At 45.4% G+C, this 18,037-nt stretch overlaps 1 protein-coding gene across 3 annotated transcripts in view; it reads right to left on the bottom strand.

Moving 5' to 3' along the window:
• Positions 1-18,037, bottom strand: part of SYT14 (synaptotagmin 14) — a 1,343,600-nt gene that overhangs the window by 882,502 nt on the left and 443,061 nt on the right. The window lies entirely within an intron of this gene.

The raw sequence follows: 18,037 nt of genomic DNA, 5'->3' as shown, positions 1-18,037 counted from the left end.
TATCGGACAGGAAGGACCGAATCCAATTGGTGGCATTCTGTGAGAAGGAGGCAGCAGTGGAGAGGTGATGAGTGAGAATTTGGTGATCAACTAAGTCGAAGGCTGCAGATAGGTCCAACAGGAGCAAGATGGGCAGCTTGCCCATGTCTTTGGCTTCATCCATTTGGATTTTTAGATCCAGGAGGGCTGTTTCTGTCCCGTGCCTAGGTCTAAACCCGGATTGTCGCAGGCCTAGGAGATTATTGTCTTCCAAATGACGTTGTATTTGGAGATATGCCACTCTGTCTAGAATTTTGAGGAGAAAAGGGACGGTTGTGATGGGCCTGTAGTTTGTGGGTATATTGGGGTCTAGGTTGGGTTTTTTAAGGAGTGGAAGGGCCCAGGCTTCTTTACGGTTATTCGGTACCGATGAATTTTTGAATGAAGAATTGATCAGTGAGGTGATGAAGGGGGCTAGGTCTTTAGCTCCGTCAGAAACCATGCATAAAGATTGAGTGTCTTGACCTCTGGATGGAGAACCTGACCCTTCTCTCGTGAAAGAAAGTCTTCGCTTTGTGGAAAATGCACTGGAGGGCAGATGAACATGTCCAGAATGTCCTCCTGGCCCAATCCAGGGCAATTAGGATCATGGATTTCCCAAAAAGTAGTTCCTTTAATTTATTAAGTGCCTGGAAACGCGTACAGTAGTGGAAACTCCCGGTCCACCACAAACGCTTCTCCTAGAGCTCCTCTTGGGGGAAATTCCCTGGAGCAAAACAGTACGCACTTCCAGTTGACACTGGTCACACACAGTTCCACTTGAGGGGTTCCTCAAAGGGTGAAGATCTCTTGAAGGACTTCCTGAGCTAGTTCACACTCGTGGGAGACTGTGCCCGGCCTGCTCAGAGCATCCACTGCCATATTTTCCTCACCGGGTAGGTGAACTGCTGACAGGGATATACTGCCTTGAATTGCCCAGAACCAGAGCTGCATTCCCTCTCTGCACAGTAGTAGTGACCCTACGCCTCCTCTCTTGTTGAGGTAGTACATGGCCACTGTGTTGCCCGTCATTACCAGGACATTCTTTCCCCATACAGAGGGCAGAGAGACCTTCAACGCAAGTCTGATTGCTCTCAGCTGCAAAAGGTTGATGTGTAGTTTGGACTTCGATGGAGACCAACGACCGCTGACTGTCAGATCGTTGGCATGGGCTTGCAACCCCATGAGTGAGGCCTCCGTAACTACTGTTATCTCCGGCCATGGTTGCCAAAAAGATTTCCCCTTCATAATGTCCTCCCAGGCCCACCACAGGAGAGCCTATGCGATCTTGCTCAGAACCTGAGGTAGATCTGACATTCTGCCTGAAAATTGAGATCATTGTGTCCTGAGAACCCATTGAAGGGATCTCATTCTCATGCGAGCTTCTGGCAACAGGAAAATGCAGGATGCCATGAGGCCGAGCAACCTCAAAAAGTCGAAGGCCGGAAGATGCTGGGCACTCTGGAATTTGGTGACCATCTGCACAATGTGTTGAGCACTCACCTCGGGTGGCAAGGCTTTTTCCAAGGAATAATCCAGGACCACTCCGATGAATTGGAGCATTTGAGATGGATTCATGTAGGACTTCTTGTAATTGAGGGAGAAGCCCAGTTTGTGGTAAGAGTGACAGGTTAGGCTGAGATGCTCCAGGGCTTGTTCAGGTTAACGTACCCTGCTCAGCCAATTATCCAGGTTGGGGTAGACGTGATTCCCCCCCTCTTCTGAGACTCGCTGCCACTACTGCCATTGACTTGGTGAAAACCTTCGGGCGGAGGTCAGACCGAATGGCAGAACTCAAAACTGATAATGAGAACCAACAACGGCGAAACTCACGTACTTTCTGTGCTTGTGATGGATTGGCACATGAAAGTAAGCATCCTGAAGGTCCAATCACACCATCCAATCCTGGAGCTGGAGGGCCTGAAGGATTTGAGAAAGTGTGACCATCCTGAACTTGTCCTTCCGAGGAACTTATTCAAGCATTTCAAGACCAAGATGGATCTCAGTCCTCCGTCCTTCTTGGGGATCAGGAAATAGGGAGAGTACCATCCTTTGTTCCTCTCCATAACAGGTACTGGCTCTATAGCACCTTTCTCTAGCAGGCTAAAAATGTCCTGCAACAGAAATGGATCTGGAAAATTTAGCAAATGTCTTCCCCGTGGATGATCCTGAGGTCTCTGTATAAAGGGGAGGCAGTAACCTTGGGCTACTGCTTCCATTGCCCATGCATCTGAAGAAATACCTCGCCATTCTTTCAGATCCTGTGACAGTTGCCTCCCACCGGGATGTCATGAGTCAAGACTTCAGAGAGGTTTTGAGGCAGCTGAAGCAGCAGCAGATGGTAAAGATGCTGCTGCTTGGATGGGCTTTGCACCTCTCCCTCGTCCACTAAGAGGAAATCTTCATTGTCCTCTTTGACCCGCCTGTCTTCTCGCTCTAACAAGTGAGGAATAGAAACGAAAGGACCTATCCCTCCAAGATGATCCGCTGGGGTGAAATGACTGTCTGATGACGGCACCTAGGGACTTGGCTGCCGCTTTTGAGGTTTGCAGCCTTTCAAGGCTTACATCAAACTTATATTACCAAATAAATGAGAGCCATCAAAGGGCATGTTGAGGATTCTAGATCGCAAGTTAGTTGCAAATCATGACTTCATCAACCACGCACATTTGCGTATTACAGTGCTTGCCGCCATGGCTCTGCTGATGCTGTCAGCAGAGTCCAGATCTAACTGAAGAGACTCACACATAGCCTCTTTGCCATCTCTTATCAGGTTCATGAAGCTGTCTCTTTCCTCCCCTTCGGAGATGGGATCAGTTGCCTTAGCTATACAGTCCCACAGGGTGAATGTACATTTTGCCAGTGCACATGCAGATTTTAATGTCATGCTTCCAGCAGAAAAACATTTTTCGGCCAGGTATCAATACGTTTATCATCCCTATCTGGAGGGATAGCAGGGTACTTAGCTTGTTTAGAGGTGGACATAGCTGCCTGGACCACGAAATCTTCCTGTGTCAGAAGTTTTGACAAATAGCTTGGGTCGCTACTGTATAGCCTATATTTCCTGGTGAGATTTCCTTTAATTGCAGGACTAGATTCTGTAACCTCCAAGTTTTCCATTACTCTTTTTTGGAGCGCCACATGAAAGGGTAGTATCAGATCATTTTGTGGACCTTTGTCCAATATGTCTGTGACATCATCCTGCTAAAATGGTGGAGCAGGTCTACACCATCTTAAAAAATCTATAACCCTAGTCATGAGACTTCTGTATGATGCATCAGCATGATCAGCCGGGTCTGGCTTCCCAAAGTCCAATTCTGGAGAAGTGTCAACACCACCAGCTGTTTGTAGGGAATCCTGGAGCTCCCTGACTCTGGTTTCTTCTGAGATAAAACTTTCTGGAACATTAGGAGTACCCCTATGTATATTGGGAGTATCCAATTGAAGGCCAAAAGTTGAAATCTCATAACCCTCATATATTGACTTTTTAGGTAAAGGTTAACGTTTTTTTCCTTTTCCTTTACCTTTGGTTTTTGTGGCAAAGGCATTGATGACTCCACTGCCGGCCTCAATGTCTTGGTCTTAGACTGTATAGACGATTTTGGTGTCGACGTCCGTGGCGTTAATGGTATCGACGACTTACTCTTCGACTTATGCTTCAGGGGACCCTCTTGGACGATTTTTCGTCCCGTCAAGTACTCAAATAATTTCGAGAGCTTTTAGGCTTAAGACCCGGGATTGAGGGCGCACTGTGTTTCGCCTTGGCCCTATGCTTGTCGTCAAATGGCGCATGGCCACTTTCTTTGTGTTTCAGGGGGGACGGGGCCTCTTGGGGATTTTAACCATCTGTTTTCTGAAATATTCCCACTCATTTTTTGTAGAGGATTTAGTCGGGCAGACTAAGCCTCTTTCCTGAGGAGTATCTGAGGAAAAAGAAAGAGAAGAGGGTGATCCACAATGCCTTTTGTTTGACTATTTTGAAGATGAAGAAGAGTGTCTGATCCTGGAGTGAGATTGTGTTTTTTAATCTTCTTTAATGAGGAGATGAATCTCTCGACTCCTGGGACGCCCCCGGGATTTTGGGACAAGCCTACCTGCTGACAATTTAGCTTACTGCTCTTTTAGGGCCTTACCTGTCTTCGACTGACAAGATGAACAGTCAGAATTTCATGCTCGACACCCAGCCACCAGATGCATATTTTATGCGGGTTTGTGATGAACATTTTGGCACTGCATTTTAGGCATTTTTTAAAGCCGGTTTTTGGAGTAACAGTTGTCGAAGATGAGGCCATATTGAAACAGTTTCTGCCGAATACTGAAGCATGCTGTAATTCTCGAAGCTATCGCATTCGCGGAATAACAGAGCTGTAGCCAACAGGCGCTGCACGTGGTATATACAGTCGACAATGATGTCAACTAAGATGGCAGCCCTCAAGGGACATCAGGTCGACCGTGTCGACGCACAGCGCCCTCTGCCGAGAAGACATTTTTTTCCAAAGTTGGAAACGACGAGATCATAAAATGAGGAATACGTGGGAGGACACAATCCATTCGAAATGCTTGTTGAGCCAAGAAGGTTGTCTCTTTTTGATTTAATAGAGCACACTACTTTTGTGTTCCATTGTGTTCCGGTGATGTCTAAGTATGCTAACATTTGAAAACTGAAGTACAGATAACTAAATGCCCTTGGGCTTAGGCGCTTTACAAATGTAATAAATAAATACAAAGTATATAAATAAATTCATATTTCCAAGATCACACAATGTTGGTCATGAAGAGAAGCCTGGATTAGAATCGACATGTTCTGGTACCAAACTCCTCAGATTGGTCACAATACCACACACTTTCTCAGTTGGCCAGTCTTTCTGATTTAAAATGAAGCATTATATTGGTGGTAGTCTTATTTCAAGAATTCCCATATTTAGCAAATAATCAAACAGAAGCAGCAAGATGAATGATTTGTCCAAGTTCACGCTATATTTATTTGGGATACGAATTCATATCTACTGGGTTAACGTTTAAAACTTCTCCACTAGAACATTTACTCCCTCCCATTCTTTTCTATCCACCATTCCTTCGGGGCGATGTGAGGGGATGGTGGGCATGTGCATGCAGAAGATTGGGGTCTAGATGAATGGGAAGTATGTACATGTAAGGGGTGGATTAAGGATGCATGTGTTAGCTGGACTCGAGTTGGACCTGTGTTGGTGTGGCAAGGGTGATACTATTACCTGTGTGGAGATTGGGTGCGGATTGACAGTGAAAAGCTTCATATGTGGAAGTGATTTAATGGGGGGAAATGTGTCTATGGGAGTGGTTAAGTGGGTAGGCAAGGAGATGTTCATGTGGGATTTTTGATGGAGGGCGGGAATGCACCTGTCAGGCAATAAGAAAGATAGAGCTTGGAGCTAAATCTGTGGGGATGGGTGGAGTGTGAGAAGTGCTTTAAGTGGAATGAGAAATACAAGAAAGGGCTCCAACAAGATTGCGTGGCCAAAAAGTATTGTGCGTGGCCTAAAGCATGTCAAACATTGCCTAAAGAGAGTGCAGCCAAACAAACAGTACTTCATTGAATCCTGCAAACATGTATTGTGGGTCACTCAGCATGGTCCAAAGTGGTCTTATTTGCATTCAGTCTTCATATTGTACATACATCTCTAGCTGGGTTTGCAAATAAATCGCTGCCTGTAGATAAATTGCTGTTTCAATATATAGACAATTCAGCCTGTGAGTAAATCACCCTTATTTTGTAAATACATCACAGTGAGAAGAGAGGGGATACAAATAGCACTAATGTCTTCCTCCGAGATTTTAACATCCAAGTCTCACACCGACAACCACACTCGAAGCATGCTTTTCGCCCTGACCGGATCGATGGACTTTTTGCAATTGGTGCTCTCTTCCACCCACAACAAAGGCCAGACCCTAGATGTACTCTTTACATCACCCCCATCAGCTGTAAAAGACCCTATCTCATTAGGCGAGTCTGAGCAAGCAGCCATCCCACTGTTAATCGCCATGGACCACAAAGATGAGGCTAAAACCCCCTCATTCAGCACTTCTCCTTCTAAACCTTCCTGCCCATGAGATAGAGGTAAACTTCATAGACTTCCTCACGAGAGGGAATGCCTCTCTCCTCCTAGAATAATTCAACATCTCTGCTATGAAACTGGTAGACAATTATGCCCCCTTAAAACCAGTTGCACTATGACCAAACCATGCACCCCTTGGTCCACCCTCGACTTTACCTCCAAAAAATGCTCAATCAGGGCCCTAGAGAAACCGCAGTGCAAAAACCGTAACCTTGGAGATCTCATAAACCTCAATTCTCTCTGCGCCAGCCATAGAATTCTGGTTACTGACAAAGCTGCTCTACTCCACCACCATCACAGCAGCTTCTAACATGAGAAAGGCCATCTTTGAAGTAGTAAAGCATTGCATCAAACCCTCACCCAACCCAGAGGTGCCAGCAACTCATGAAAAATACAACGGAATCAACAATTTTTCTATTGCAAAAATAGTAAAAATACAACAAATCATCAAATGAACCTCCCACAACATTAAGAACCCCTGCACCCCCAGACGCACACTACACCTCTGGCCGAATTCTCTCCTCTTGCCCCTCAGATGTCCTAAAAACAATCGCCTCCCTCAAACCCAAGGCATAAATTAGTTTTCAAAAATTGATAAGCACTGTTTACTAATTAAAATGTTTTTGATTAGCAAACAGGCCCATTTGATTATCAATTTTGTACTAACATTGTTAATGTCGCCAAAGGTTATTTGTACCCAAGACATGAAATGAGCAACAATACAGCGGTTTTGCATACCGGTGAAATAATTGTGAGATGAGTCAAGCCCTGCAAATGTTTTAAACTTCAGCTAGACCTGCATGTCGGGTAAGTTTGTTTACCTATTCAATCTAACAGAAATACATTCGACCCATAGCAACCGAGGACAACACATTTAAAAAGAGATTCCTGTAAAATAGTGCATGTCACTACAAACCCACTTTGTTTGGCACACTTCTGCCACCCAGAGGCCAGTCATGCAAAGTGAAACTTTTATTTGACATTTACTGCAAACAAAGTAGATGTTAAATAAAAGTTTCAAACCTCTCTTGTGAATTAGACTCGCCCTTCATAAAATCTACTCGACTGTTTGAATGGGCAAAACAACTTTGCGAGCTGTTAGGCACAATTGCATGCAGTACTCGCGGGGACCACCACATACAATTAGGACTACAGGTGTAAGCAAAACCAACCTTTGGTATAAGTCTGTACTACACAGTTTGTGGTAGCGAGCTGAGCAGCCGGCTTATCTCAAGAGGGAATGTGAGCAGTATAAGGATGTTACACAGAGGTCTTACAATCACAGTGGTTCAAGTAGACACTTGCACTCAAGGTTTCTTGGTAAAACACGTATTCATTTATTACACAATCATTTAGAAAACATTCACTCATTTAGAAAACATTCACTAGAAGGAGGAAACTTAATGTTATACACAAATATACTTCAATACCAAACTAATACGTTTCTGAGTAAATCAGGCTCCCCTGAAATAGGAGCAAAATGTCATTTCAGTTACTTTCAATGGGAGTAAAAATCACAAGGTGATAGAATAGATCACAAATACTTTCTTAGGCAGTGCAAATAGTTTTAGATCAGTAGAGGACTCGATTCAGTTCAATAGGCCTAGGCCAAAGTCAATGTACTAGTGTCTTGGATAGGAAAGAGCAGTTCTTGTAGTAAACGGTAAAGTCTTTGCCAATGTTCTCAGAAGTAGTTTGTCCGAAAAAGAATCATATTTTGGGTCACAAGCTGATTAGGCCTGCAAGTTGGGAAAGTTCTGCAAACTTTCCCCGCACAAGAGGCATTCTCTCAATCCGGTTGGCACAGTACCTTAATATGAAGGAAAAGATGCAGCTGAAGACATTGGTTCCTGCCAGTTCCTGCAGATCTCACTGTTCCTGAGCCTCAGTCGTGGGGACAAGAGGGAGGACGCCGGGGGACTCCTGCACTGCACGGGTTCCTCGGAAAACACAGACAAAATGGAGTCACTTCGGTTTGAGTAGCTGTCATCAAGCACACAAGCCGGTGTCCTTACCCCTGGTTAATCCTAACCAGCTCCGAGAATGGTATCCAGGTGGCTTATAAGTTGATTGGTTCCACCAACTCAAAGGAAGAAGTCGTCCTTGAAGGGGCTTCTCTGTTGCGATGAACTTGGCAATTCGGACCTGCAGCAGGGCTTCACCGGTCAAACCAACGGTCCAGGAGTTGCAGCAGCCGTCCTCTTCCCGCTCGTCTTAGGCTCTTTCGTTCCAGTGGTCGACTCTGCTTTCCAGTCCAAGAGACTCGCCTTTTTAACAGTTTTCTCCCTTTCATTCCAGCATAGCTGCCACTCACCAGGCAGGGTGGCTGTCCTTGCCAGACAGTCAGCCGGCCAATCACACCAGCATGCATTTGGGTCTCCTAGGAGACTAAGCACAGAGTGTTCCAGGCACCTCCTCACTTCCTGCCCACCCCAGACACTCAGACGCAAGAGGCGGTCTTCAGTCCTGAAGCCCGCCAAAGGCATAGAAACAAAGGGACCAAACCTAGTTTGGCGCTCAGAGACAAACTCTAGAAGGACCTTTCCAAAAAGAAATGGTGAAAAAAGAAGACCGGGACCCGTTTAAACAAAGGGGCTTAAGGCGCCATCTTGAAAAACATGGCTCACGCGACTTTTAGCTACCCGTGTTGGCGGTCGGGAAAAATCATGGTAGTTCATTGTAAAACCACTGGCACCAGCCATTTCGATAGAAAAGTGTAGCAGTTGGCTACTACATGAGTTTCTAGACACATGGGATACTAGGTAGCCCCTCCAGAACTCTATAGGAAGATAGTGTGTACTGGGTCTAGGAATTTAAAAAGACTAGTAAAGTCAATGTAACCTTACATTCTCTGGGATCCAATAGTTTATCCCAGAGAAGGTATTTTAACCTTTGGGAAGTCCAAAAGGACATCCCTGTGTCACTGCACTGAGGGTGCTGTGTAACACACATGAAAAGATACCTATTGAGTTAACTTGAAACTCTGTAATCAAAGAACACAAGAGTAAAACACACATCAAAATACATGAAAGAGTGGAAAAAAAGGCTCACGCTCTTTCCAGGTAAAAAAATCAAGTCCTCAAAATCCAGCAAAGTTGCTGCAGGTCTCTAAGGTGAAGGGAATTAGCCCATTTATGTGAATTCTCCCTAACACGAGCCACAGCTGAGTGTCTGTAAAATGTAAAAGGTTAGCTACATGAATTGGCACAAATAAATAGATATACTAAAATGGCTCTGATAATACAATCATAAAGCAAAGCGAGCTCTAGAGGCCAACTACAGTGTTTGGTATTGCAGTAGATCTGTAGATGTACAGATTGGAAGGAACTATTGATCACTACTTTGCGTAAGCATTTAGTTTGCTTTGTGAATGTATTATGAAAGAGGCAAGAAAGAGACTAAGCATAGTGTATTGCGTAGCAGGCAGAGAACTGGCCAAACTAGTGGAATATTGTAGTTTGTGGTCATCTCACTTTCAGGGTACCTGGTATAAAGCAACAGGGTGGTAATATCAAATGTTAAGGAGTATGGGTTGAGCACCAGTTGCAAGATGTATGCAATCTGCAGGTTACAGAACTAGGTTTGCCATCAAAAGCATTTGATCATGCGATAATGTACATTTTCAAAGGTTTACTAGTCAACATGATGCATCTTCCCCAACAAAATGAAATATAGTTAATACTATGAAATTCAAATATACTAACCTAAACTTTACTGTAAAGCATGCAGAGTTTCAATACTGTAATTATGCATTATTTAACAACGTAACATTTTAGGAATGGAATTGCACGACTGTCTTTTTAAAAGATATAAAGTTGACACATACTTGTCTATGCCAGACAGGATATAAAAAGTTTAATAAAAGTATCAACCTGATTACTTCTGGTTTGCAATTATTTGAAAATGAAATTATTGCCTAGCACTCCTACACATGCCTTTGGCACTTGGGTGGAGGAGAGGATTGCTGCTGCACTTTCCCCCCATTAGCACTGAAGTGAACAAAGAAAAGAGGGTGAAGAGAGCACAGACTGCAAGAGAGGAATGCAGGGCAACCTTTGTTTTCATTGAAGAGGGCAACTTAAATAGCTAACTTTGCTACACAAGTATTCATTTGATTAGCAAACCTACAGAATTGCATAGCAAATTGCTATGCATCAGTGCTTATTTTATGCCTTGCAAACCTACTTCCTCCTTATTTTATTTATTGTATTTATTTATTTATATAGCGCTAAGGCCTGCAGGCATCGGAGCGCATTACAAAAAGACGGAACATATAGATGCAGAGTAACAAGACAGCGTGAAGATACACATAGTGATCATCTCATGGGGGCTCATCCTACTCTGACAATATAATGCTGGTCTCCATCATTAAACAACTGATGGCCTCGGTACTCAATATCAGAATTGAACAACTACACCTACACCTAATACATGACTATCGGTAGGGATTCTGTGTCAAGTGTAGCATTGAATATGCCACCATCCAGGTGGCAGATGATGCCCTCCAAATCATGGATAAGGGCGACTCGTGTCTCGTGCACATACCCTATCCCATTCGACTACTCTGACCAATCGGCCATCTCACTGTCAATTACCCACTCGACCATGGCCCACATTGGTCAGGCTAAAAAGAAAACCTCACTCAGCTCTGCTCCTTTAAAACCTTCATGATCAAAGAGCTAGAAGCAAACTTTGCAGACTTCCCCACCAGAGGGAATGCCTCGATCCTTCTAGAATTATTCAACAACTCTGCTATGAAACTGGTGGACAATTATGCCCCCCTGAAAACCAGCTGAGCAAGCCCAAACCAGAACAAAAGCATCTTCCTTGACCTCTCGGCTGCATTTGACACAGTCGACAACCGCATCTTACTCTCCCTCCTTACTGACAGGATGGGATTCTCAGTTACTGTTGTAAATTGGTTTGCCTCCTACTCTCGGCTGACACCAGGCCATCAATATGAAAACATTGAGTTCTAACCAATTCCTAGTCTCCTGTAGAGTTCTCCAAGATACCATACTCTCACCAATCCTTTATAACCTTTGGTAGAGCCTCAGGGCACACTCCTCAAAGATCCCGATGTAGCCATCCACCAATACACAGATGAAACTCAGTTGTACATGAGTGCAAAAAGCCCACAGGTCATCAGTCGCCTATGCAAATATTTAGCCATCATCCATTCCTGAACCTCGACTGCCTACCTCAAACTTAATCCATCCAATACCGAATTAATCCTTATAGATACCCCCTCTAAACACAACTTGTTCAACAATGGCTTAGTGGGGGGGGCGTGGCCAGCGAGCGACCGATGAAGACGTGAGCCCGCAGAGCTCCTGGAGCCACCAACTATATCCTGAAAAATCCTGGGGATTCTGACCCAAGACACCCTTAAAATAACATATGAGGGTTGCGGAAATCTAGCGGAACGAATTGCAGTAAATCTGATTCCAAAACGAAGCGCAGAAGCAAAGATAACTGCATTGCGAAAAAAGTAACGTAGCCGCCACCAAAACTGAAACAAGATGGCCGACGGCAACGCAGCATAACTTCCCAACGGACACCAACAGAGGGAGCGGCGGCCCGAGAGAGGCTGTGGGGGAGGAAGTGACTGCGTGCCGGACAGACGTATCGCAGCCTCGCCTGGAGGCGAAAAGACGCAGACACAGAGCGACCGGACGGCGGAGGGTCGAACAGCGCTGAGGCCCACATGGATGCGACCCGGTGCCCGGGTGCAGTCTTCCCCCTACCCCCTGACTGCAATCTTCACAATACCACTCCAGCAGCAACCCCAATCCAAGGTGAGCCGAACGACCGAGGGCGCTCTGTTTAGCGTCGAGCGCCTGCTGACCCAGGACGGCGGACACTGGTACGGAGAGCGGAGAGTTGAGACCTGGTTGTCGAGGCCCACGAGGCGGTAAGGAGATGGGAGAGCGGGAGACGAACAGTGAAAACAGCGAGACAGAATAGACTATCCGAAGATCCCTCCCCGCCTGCCCATTCCTACCGCCTATCACATAACTTACATCAAACCTCCTTGTCGCCTCTCGACAACGACCCTCCTCCCCTGATTCCACTGTATGCAGAAACTGAACGAGGGATAGGCTGCCCGCCACAAGAGCCTCCCGTGGACGAATCCGGAGAAATAGTGGAACTCCAACTAGGCCTCACCTTCTCCCTCCCCGGCTCCAACCAGCCCACGGTGAGGAGGTGGAATGGAAAACTCTGTCTAGAACGACACACGGAGGAACACAAGCACACTGAATTAAAACGCAGGAGAGGCAGGAAAGAAAGCCAGAAACACCGTCCAGCCACGTGGAGACCTTGAAAGTGGCAGGTAATCCCCCACCTATGGCTGCACCGGGCACAGAGGCAGACATGGGCAAAGACAAGGACAAAAGAGGCACAACACAAAGCAAAATGGAGCAATATGCCGTACCCACAACGGCCAAAGACCCGACACAGGAGAAAACCATGGCTGCTGAAGACGAGGAAGCCAAACCCTCCCTCAAAGACATTATGAATGCCATAGCCAATTCCAGAACCTCCATGGAAATAAAAATAGATGGCATCAGCACAGAGGTATGCCTCCTACGCCATGATCTGCAAAAACTCACATCTCGCACAGGAGAGGCGGAAACTGGCATATCCAATACGGAAGATGGTGTCCGGAACATAGGACAATAGATGACCAGGGTACTGCAGCGTGTTAAAATACTAGAGGAAAGGGTGGAAGAGGGAGAGGGCCGCTCTAGGCGAAACAATATACACATTTTGGGGCTGCCTAAGAAAAGCGAAGGCCCCTCTATGGAGCTATTTATTGAACAACTGCTAATAGACCTGTATGCCCCGAAGACGTTCTCAAAACTCTTCTCCATTGAACGTGCCCACCGAGTCCCAACGGGCAGGCCAGCCCCTGGGGCCCCACCCCGCACAGTGATTGCCAAGATTCTAATTTATAAAGACTGAGACACAGTGCTACAAATGTCAAGAACCAAAGACCCTATAACCTATAACGGCTCTAAAATCGCCTTCTTCCCAGACTTCACTAGGGAAGTACAAAAAGCACGACGATCCTTCGACCAGCTTAAAAAACGACTACAGTTGCAAAACTTCAAATACGGCCTCCTGTTCCCGGCACAGTTGAAGATCTATCATAATGGCACAACTGTGCATTTCAATGAGCCTAAAGGAGCATGGAACTGGGTGGAACGTAACCTGGAAGGGATCAGACCACGTCTGAATGGGCGACCGAACGCACAGCCAATACAAGAGCAAGAAGAACTACTACCGAGAGAAGCCGACTGATGTAAATAATCACAATCAGACCAAAACATGATCACCGATAACTACAAGGAAACCCAAACCAAGAAACCCGCCAACAATACACCACCAGATTTCCCACAAATCAACGAAATGGTGGCCCAAAACAGGCCCCCCTCCAGAAAAAGTGTCAGAAAAAGCATCACAACAGACAGAGATACACGGACACAGTTATACAAGTGTTGTATACAGCATCCCTAATGCTGAAATAGCAAGGGACAATATACGAATTGACTAATTGTTAGAAAGTTGGTTGAATGGGTGACAGATGCTTCAGTTGGGGAAGGAGTATAGGGAGAGGGAGTTGGGAGTTAAAATTGTTATTATTGTTATTTTATGTTCACAAAACATGCACGGCACACCTGCTCATATCAGAAAGAAAAGGCAAAGAAGAATTCCAGACTGCAACAAAAGAAAATGATGTCATACATGGAAACCATTCTCTCCAAAACACAGAATACCAAGAAAAGCACAATGCCTCAAACAGAATCCAACACTAGAAAGCTATCCCTCCTAACGTGGAACGTAAATGGCCAAGGCAACAGCATCAAAAGAAGACTGGTCACACGATACCTAAACCGGCAGAATCCAGGTATTGTCCTCCTAACAGAAACCCATCTGGCAGGCACAATATGCAAGTTCTTTAAGAGAACTAAATATCGCACAGCAGTGCATGCAGGATTCTCCATGGGATCGAGAGGAGTATTAACATTGATAAACAAGAAAATCCCCATTACGGTATCCAGCACCCTCCAAGATAGAAGAGGAAGATATGTACTCGTACAGGGCACCTTATGGAACCAAACCTTCGCCATACTAGCGATCTATTCACCCCCGGCTCTCATGATGACCGTACTAGAAGATATCACACCAATAATAGCAAATAACACAGCTGACACCCTAATAATAGGTGGGGACTTCAATGAAGTAATGAATATTAACATGGACCAAACAACATAAGAGGAAGAAACCCAGCGGTACCAACCAAACTAGCTACCTTTGCAACAGCACTAGGATTAAGAGACGAATGGAGAGATCTCCATCCAACGGAAAGAAAATACTCGTTCCTATCAGGCGCACACGCATCACTGTGTAGGCTGGACTACTTTTTTCTTCCTGCTGTGTTAGGCAGAATCCTGTGCAGTTCCCTTGGGGACCACTGCAAAAAGATTAAGACTACAGGAGTAGGCAGTAAACCCAAATGGTAGCAGTCTGCACCACCCAGATTTACCTGCTAGCTGTGGCTGGAGTCAAGAGTAAGTCAATATATATAGAGTATACACAATAGGGCCAAAAACACAGTGGAACAAGCAAACACTGACCAGAGCTTTGTATCAAAAGTATATAATTATTTATTTAACACACACTTTAAAAACACACTAGCACTCTAAATCAAAGGCAAGTTCAAACACAGTCAGATAAAGTATAAACACCTCCCATGATAACTATTAGACAAGTCAGAGTTAAAACACCACTATTTGTTAAAACAGATGTGAGCGCGTAACCTAAATGGCACTCCAATTGTTAGGTTAAAGGGAGAGAAAAAGGCAGAGCATAGAAATAAAACAGGTCCCAACACTTTTAGGAGTTCTCAGCAAGGGAATAAAGGCAGTATACACTGTAGAGCCAATGTTCATAGGCCAGGCCCCCTTTAAATGGAGCAAAGCGAAATGTGCCCAGGATCACGCGGTTGAAAATGCACTAAAAGTCTTTGCAGAATGTTCAAAAGAGGTTGGGGCGATTCAAGAAGACAAAGTTAGAAGGTCTGGGGCCAACCCAGATGGAAAGCCAAGGATTTAAGGGTCACCTTGGGCAAACCGAAGAAAGGGAGGCCAGGCAGGACACAGTACCTTAAAGAGAGAGGAAGCTCCAGCGGTGGCAGTTGTTCCTGGCAGTGGTTGCAGTTCATTGTTTCGACCAGGGGAAGAGAGGATCTCGTTGAGGAGGAAACGTGGAGTCGATGCACTGCACAGGGATGAAACCAGCCACAGAGTTTGTCGGTAAAAGGTGCGTTCCTTTTATTCGCTGTCAAAGTGGTGAAGCTTGGCTATCCGGCCGCCGGGGTGCTTGGCACGGGCGATTCGACCAAGAGACGTCTTTAGAAGGCGAAAGGGCGAACTGGTTGGTCCCACCAGCTCAGAGGAAGAAGACTCGTCCAGCAGAAGATCTTCTCTTGTCGTTGGGAAAGTGGTGAGTTTGTTGCAGCGGGGCTCCACCGGTGGTGTCCTCGTTGCAGATGGCTCAACTTCTTCCCTCTTTGGATTCTCAGGTCCTGTGGCGACTTCTGAAGTTCCAGTCCCAAAAGCCCTGCTTTTATGCAGAAAAACCCCCATTCAACAGCCTAGCTGTCACTCAAACATGCTAAGTGGTGAGCCGGGCGGCTCACCACTGGGCCAATCAGAATAGAGTGCGACTTGAGTTGCTAAGGTAAAGCAGTCCACGGGGCCAATTCCCCTCCCCACACATCCTATGGAACCCAGACAGAATGGCACCATTTGGAGGGCTTCTGTGGAGAAGCCAGCCAAAAAGTGGAACAAAGGGCTCGACCTTGGTCAGAGTTACAGAGACGGACACGAATGGCATTTTAGAAAAGAGTTCTGGCAAAAATACCCAACCGTGAATTTAATATTAAATAAATAAACCGGAGGTATCTTTAACATTGCACCAAAAAGTGGTGCCTTTAAAATCAATGGGAAAATCCCATAGGAAATATTCTGGTGGAATATTTTGCGTGGTAACCACTGCCACCAGCCAGAAACTCGACAAGGGGGGACTGGACAGTGCCCCCTTGGAAACAGACCCAGGGGCAATATAATTAACCCCTTGCAGTACTTCCACAATATGATGGTTTGTACTGGTTCTGTTCACAATTTAAGACTAGTAAAGTCAATGGTGACTTTACATGCCCTGGGAGACAGTAGTCAGTCCCAGGGTATGGAGTCTATGTTTGGGGGTCACTATGACACCCCTGTGTTACTGTACTGAGGGTGCTGTGTAACACATACACAAAAAACAGATGATACCCTATGGAGTAAAAGACCCCATAGCCCAAAATCACACAAATAGTCAGAGACATATCTCAAATCATGCCTAAGAGTGGGAGTAAAAGAGTCTCACTCTTAGCAGGAGAAAAAAACAAACCCTAAAAATCCAGCAAAGCTGCTGGGGGACTCACTAGGTTTGGGAAATTAGCCTTATAAGAGAATTCTCCCTAACATGCTGTGAATATACATAAAGTAGTAGAAGCAACCCTACTCCCATGAGGGATATCAGATCACTCACCCCTACTGATACAGCTGGAAACTGAAAGGCCACAGACCCCACCAATCTGGCGACTGAATCCATACTACTTAGGCCTTCCCGAATTAGTGGAAGTAATTCAAGAAGCAACAACCACATACTTTGAGATAAATCAAAATTCGGTATCTGATAATGGGATACTATGGGAAGCATACAAGGCAAGCTTGAGGGGAGTGATCCTGAGCTGGACAGCAGCATACAAAAAACAGCATAGAAAAGATGTAGAAGATGCAGAAACCGAGGTGCAAAATACAGAAGAACAATACATTAATTCAGGAACAATTGAAGACAATAGAGCCCTGATCCTAGCGCAAAGGAAACTACAGAACATAACCTTAACCTGTGCATAACAGGCACATAGAACAATGAGAGCCAGGCTATACGAGACTGGGGACAAAGCCAGCAAGATGCTAGCATGGCTGGAGAAACGAGATGAAGGGCACTTTCAAGTCAGAAGAATAAATAAGGAAAATAAAGAGCAAACCTTGACCGACTCAGAAATCGCAGAATGCTTTGCAGCCTACTATGAAACACTATACGCCGCCCCACCAACCCAGATAGACCCCGCCATACTGGACAAAATCCCCCTCCTGTCCCTGGATGATACTCAAAGACTGAATTTAGAAGCAGAAATCACAGAAGAAGAACTGACAACGGCCCTATCCCAACTACAAAACGGGAAAACTCCCGGACCTAATGGCTTCCCAGCAGAAATGTGGGAAAAAATAAGGGAGTAGTGAGGTAGCATCACACATGCTCAAGATGTTTCGAAACGCGAAGAAAACAGGGATTCTCCCCCCAGATCTAAGAAAGGCTTGCATAGTGGTAATACACAAAGAAGGTAAACCACCAGATGCATGTAGTTCCTACTGACCGATTTTGCTTATAAACACAGAGGCTAAAATCCTAGCGAAGATACTTGCAAATAGGCTGCAAAGGGTGATAATGACCCTCATCCACCCAGACCAATGTGGCTTTATGCTGCAGAGATCCACGCGGATGAACATCCATAGGCTACACGTTACCATTGAAAGAGCACCAACACTAAAAGAGGCACTTGCGCTTCTCACCATTGACTTTGAAAAGGCTTTTGATTCCGTCCATTGGGAGGCTCTGTGGGTGATAATGAACAAAATGTGATTCAGCGATCAATTTATGAGCTGGGTCAAACTCCTATATAAAGCCCCGACAGCTGTGATTAGAGTAAACGGATGGTCCTCACGCAGTATTAATTTAGGGAAGGGAACAAGGCTAGGATGCCCCTTATCCGCAATGCTGTTTGAGCTAGTGATCGAACCCCTGGCAAT

The sequence above is a fragment of the Ambystoma mexicanum genome, chromosome 4q (genome assembly GCF_040938575.1).
Source record: "Ambystoma mexicanum isolate Mex_15411 chromosome 4q, UKY_AmexF1_1, whole genome shotgun sequence".
In the NCBI taxonomy this organism is placed as follows: Eukaryota; Metazoa; Chordata; class Amphibia; order Caudata; family Ambystomatidae; genus Ambystoma; species Ambystoma mexicanum.
Note: the sequence above shows the minus strand (reverse complement) of the source record. Positions and strands in the feature narration are given on the sequence as shown.